Source organism: Trachymyrmex septentrionalis, unplaced genomic scaffold (genome assembly GCF_001594115.1).
Source record: "Trachymyrmex septentrionalis isolate Tsep2-gDNA-1 unplaced genomic scaffold, Tsep1.0 scaffold11, whole genome shotgun sequence".
NCBI classification, from domain to species: Eukaryota; Metazoa; Arthropoda; class Insecta; order Hymenoptera; family Formicidae; genus Trachymyrmex; species Trachymyrmex septentrionalis.
This window is the reverse complement of record NW_017304228.1, coordinates 2,605,772-2,611,378: the sequence shown is the minus strand read 5'-3', so window position 1 is coordinate 2,611,378 and position 5,607 is coordinate 2,605,772.

Here is a 5,607-nt window from a genome sequence, read left to right as displayed (position 1 = left end):
TATATATACATTAAAATCCAAATTTCATTCTCTCGAATGTTTACTTCTCGTATATCAACATGTGATTATATGATGGATGCATTATAAACATATATTAACGTAACCGGTTCTACGTACATGTTATTGCCTTATTAATCCAAGCTTTAGCCTATTTTTATTAAATGGTCGAACAAGCGACAGTGCGAAAAACCATTATTTGTAATTAATGCGCGCGACATGTAGGGAAAGTAACGACCACGTATTTATTAGATAAAAATGGAGTGCGAAAACGTGGTTACGCCCGAGTTACCTGACAATATTCAGTGACAATATTTATCTGGTCATGCTAACGACAGCGGTTATCTTGTAGAGTAATATGATGGGCGGTTGGGACCGGTTACAGCGATACCGATCGGCGTTAACCTCGATTAATTAAATTTTGTTACTTCATCTACGGGGTGTACCGCAACTATTATTTTAACGACAATCTCGCTTGCTAATCTCAGATTAATTTTTCCGACACTAAAAATTGTAGCGCGAATCGTTCTCAAGTTGCGGTAAAATTGAGTCACACTTGCGATAAAAAGATGATATATCGAGACATTCGGTTGTTGAATATTAATAGACTGCAATGAATAATTTTCCTGAAATTTTCCTGAAGAAAAAAAACTCGATTACAGGTTTTAATTCCTTCAAACCTGGGATCAAATATTTATAGAAAGGATGATTTCGCGCTGAAGTATCTAAAAATTAGCTAAATACAGATCTGAAAATAATTTGTTGGACTATTAAAATAATTTTAAAGAGAATTTTCAAATTAGTAGTTAAAATATCAAATTCTTTTTCCAGCTTATCACGATTGGATTTTCTACATAATTATTTTAATGGCTTAATAAAATTATTTTCATATCTGTATCCAGCTAAATTTTTAGATGCTTCAATAAAATCGTTTCTTTTTTTTTCATGTTTGATTAGCTATATTTTTCAGGACCTTAAAATAGATTGAAATAGAGAGAATGAGTTATCCACACAGAAAGAACAATTTCCTAAAGTATCTCAAACTTTAGCTAAATACAGATCTGATATACTCGTATAATAATTTCGAACCATCAAAATAACTATGTATGTAGGATGTTCAAACTTGTTGTTAGAATGTTAAAATGTTTTGTAACAACATGCTTAAATTTCCTATGTAATTATTTTAATAGTCCGACGAAATTACTTTCAGAACTGTATCCAGCTGAATTTTAACAAAATCATTTCTTTGTAAGAGTGATTATTAACGATTACAACGATATATTTTATACATAAGAAATTATCATGTGCACAAAAAATACGATTTTGCTGAAATATTTTAAAATTTAGCTAGATTTGAAAATAATTTTGTTGAATTATCAAAATAATTACGTAAAAACTCAAGCATGACGTTGCAAAAGTTTTGACAATCAGTTTGAGCACTCTATATAATTATTTTGATAGTCCAACCAAATTATTTTTAAATTTGAATATACAGTGAGTGTAAAAAGTATTCGTACAAAGAAAATATTTCTTAAGAAAACTTTATTTTTAAAAAGTAAATATTATCCAGCAAAAAATTAGTCATCGAATCGATATCGATACAATGATTTCAACACCAATTTGACGTCGATTCGGTGTTTAATTGACGATCACTTCTTACTGAGTAATTAACAATTTATTCATAAAGAATAAAATAGACTATATGTTTCTTAAAATTATATATATCATAAAGATGTGTATTAATTACAGAAAATATATCATCTGAAAACTAATAAATGAAAATTAAAAATTGTATTGTTTAGATGCTCAAAAAATATTCGTGCAGTTGAGAAATTTAGCTTCTGAAATCCGGAATACATGCAAAGCGTTTGTTTATGTCACAACAGAATGTATTCATTGTATAAAATTGCTAATTAATGTTTATTTTCTACAAATAAAACTTTTTTTTATAAAAAAAATTTCCTTCTACGAACATTTTTTGCACTCACTTAGCTAAATTTTTAAATACTTCAGCAAAATCGTTTTTTCCGTGCATGCATCTCATTCCATCTTATGCACTTTATTTTATCTTAAGCTGTTCTGTGAATATAGCGGATCAATGAAAAATTGTATAAACGCTATTCTCTCTTTATACATCACTTACATAGTATACTCGAGTATCTCTATGATCTCAAGATTAAACGTATCGTTTCTGAGACACTATGTATATCTTAATTGGATCGCCGACAAGATGGGAACAGGGATCACCATTAAGAATCGGTTAAGGCTGTCAGTGCGATTTATCGTGGAGGGAAAACTTAAGCTCGTTTCCGTCGTCACGTTCGGCTCGATCCGTCGCCATGTCACACGATTAGTCGCAGAACAAGATTAATCAGACCGCGTGAAACAAAAAATGAAGAAAGAACGCGCTTATAAAATGAACAAAATGGCGCGCATCGCGCATTGTACCTCCGTTGCCGGATAGTTTCCGGTTGTTTGTGCGCGAGGGTTGGGGCGTCCGTGCGATTGTTCACTTGAATTCGGGGACGCGGGTGTCGCACAGCCGTCCTTTCATTCGCATCTCCGTTATCTCTTGATACCACTACCTGCCGTCTTCCGATTGCGCTGTAAATACACGGCCGTCGGAGCTACTTCTCCCGGTTTTTTATTTTTTGCAGGTGTCATGCATCCTTGGGCGATACGCGGTTGGAACATTCCATGTTGTGGAGGCTCTCCAAGCGGGAGAGTCTCGAAAAAAGAGAAAAAAATGCGGCAAGTACCTTAAATAAGTGCCTTTCGATGCTAGAAACGCAGCTGTCGAGGCAGATCTGACATCCTTCGGCGAGTGTTGCATACTTGTATCGTGGATCATTGGGCTGAGACGGTGACTCAGACAGAACACAGAGGCTGTGTTTCAATATACATTGCTAGTATTGAATATTTATAGTTTACGTTATTATATTAGATTACTATACTATAGATTTTTTTTGTGCTGACAGTCCAAGAAACATCAAGAATAACTGTCAATAACATTAACATATAACATAGACGTAAAACATGTGTAGTTACGTATATGTTAGAGCAATTATGCAATCTAATACATTTACTAGGATTGCTGGGAGTGTATGTCGAAATATAGCCACAGCCCCGCCAGAGTCATAATGATACCACACAGTAAAAAACATTTTATATTTCTATTAAAATTGATTCACTCAAGTCCTCGTTAAAATTGCGTGTCAAATTTTTAACATTGTCGAGTGTCAACAAAGCTTTAACAAAGTGTGATTTGAATATTTTAAATTAATTTGAATATGTTAAATTAATATTCAATATTTCTTATTGTCAGAATGATGTAATTTACGAGTAAGTGAATAAATAATAAAAAGTAATGCATTTTAAAATGAGTTCCAAGATGTGAATAAAATATATGTTAATTTAACTGTAAATGTCAATTTTACTAAAAAGTATGCTAATAATACAGTTGGAAAATATAAATGTGTTAAATTTAACACAAATGTTCCAACTGTGGATAAAACGTCGTTATAATATCATAAAGGTCATAATGATATATCATGGGACGTCATCATGACTTCATCTGTTACTTATAAAGTTATAATGTGAGAGATGTCCTATGGTATCATTACGGCTGCTTTTCATTTGGCGCTCACAGCGTTTATGAGTGTTATTTGTTCTTGTTTAATATTTTATTATTTGATAAACAACAAGGATGAAATAATTCCAAGAGCGCTGTGAGCATTAAATGATGTAAGCCTTGTGACTCTTATGATGTCATGATGACGTCGCGCGATATATTATGCCATTCTCAAGTAGAGCACAAAAGTTATAATGATATTATAGGACGTCATCATGACTTTATTTTTATCATTTATAAGTTCATGACATGACGCAGACAACAAAAAGTGTCTAAAATCGGATCAGAAGACGTTTTTTCTATCTAAAAAAACGTCTTACGTCACAATTTTAGACTTTGTGCTGTTTAGGAAGGATATCTTTGATTAGGACATCTTTAATTAGTCGCCGCGATTCCACATTATTTTGTTTAACGACATGAATATTTTCATGTGACTAATTAAAAGTGTTAAGGTATTATTATAACTTCTGCGTTCTACCTGGGAAAGTCGTACTATGAGCGCTCGTAAAGGAAACGGATGAACTTCGAAAATATTCCTGAGAGAGTACGAGGTTGAAAAAGTTCGAGGAAAATACTTGGGGATCGACAATGTTTATCTGGTCGGCCCGGCGGCGTGGTCTTCCAGGAACAACATCGGCTTGAGAACGAAACAGAACGACATTTTATGAAGTCGACCGTTTCAGCAACAAAATAAAGCTGGAAACTCGCTCGTCTCAGAAATGGAACGTAAAACTCGTCATTTCCTCTTCTATACCGCAACTTAATTTTTATCGAATATTCCACGGATAAGAGTCGATGAATCCCGCAATCCGGTTTTATACGATAATTCCATCATGACCCAGATCTTTGATAAATTTGTAAAATGTAATACGCGCCCACTGTGGAATAAAAGGTTTTTGGGTAATCTACCAAATGCATTTATACGCGACGGACGATATTAATTGTAAATTGTTGATTTCCCCAATATTGATATATGAAATTTTCCAACCATTATCACTCGCACAGTATTTCAGGAAATTCATAAATTTAATGTACACACGCATTACATTTAATATCTCTTCAATTCTAGCTTCATAACAAATTCAACTTCATAACACATTCTGTTTCTCTCGAGTCCGCTCTTTTGTCTCACTCTCTTATTTTCGATGCCGCGGGCGAGACAATTCACGGAAGATAAATATTTCGCATACGCTCTCGGTTCTGAGTAATTTCTTGGAATTTTTTCTACCTCGTTGTCTTTTCAGATCTATCCTTTCGTTTTACAGGCGATTCCTTTTACAACAATATTCCAGAACACTCTGGAATATTTACTTAGGGCAGCGCGCGACGACTCGAAAATGCGAGACGGAACGCGAAAGTCTTAAGGCTATGGCAGATAAAAAAAAAACGTAAGAAATAAAACGTAAGAGTAAGCAAATCAACATTTTGGTTTTACCCTCTACTGCTTATATTATTATCTTACGTTTATTCTCTACTGTAATTGATCGATTCACTTATTGCTTACGTCTTATCTAAGCTTTAAGTCTTAAGCCGTAAAAAATTGATCAATCATAGTCGAATGTAATTCGAAAATGTTGAAAAAATGATCGACTATAATTGGTCAATTTCGTACGGCTTAAGACTAAAGCTTAGGTAATAGCTTATTGAAAGCCCATTATTGTTTACGTTCTTTATGAGTCACTTGCCTAAAGATATATGGATTTTTTACACTAAGCCGTTATCTAAACTGAAGTCTTAAGCCATAAGAAATTGACCAATCACAATCAAATATGAGAAGAATAATCGCTTACAATTTGATGTCATTTTTTTACGACTTAAGACTTAAAACTTAGATCATGGCTTATTGTAAAAAGCCCATTATATCCCATGGAGCATAGAAAGACGAAAGGAAATAAAACATAAGTGAATCGATCAATCACAGTAGAGAACATAAGATCATTGCCTTACGTTCTCTATTGTTGGCCAATTTATTGCTTACT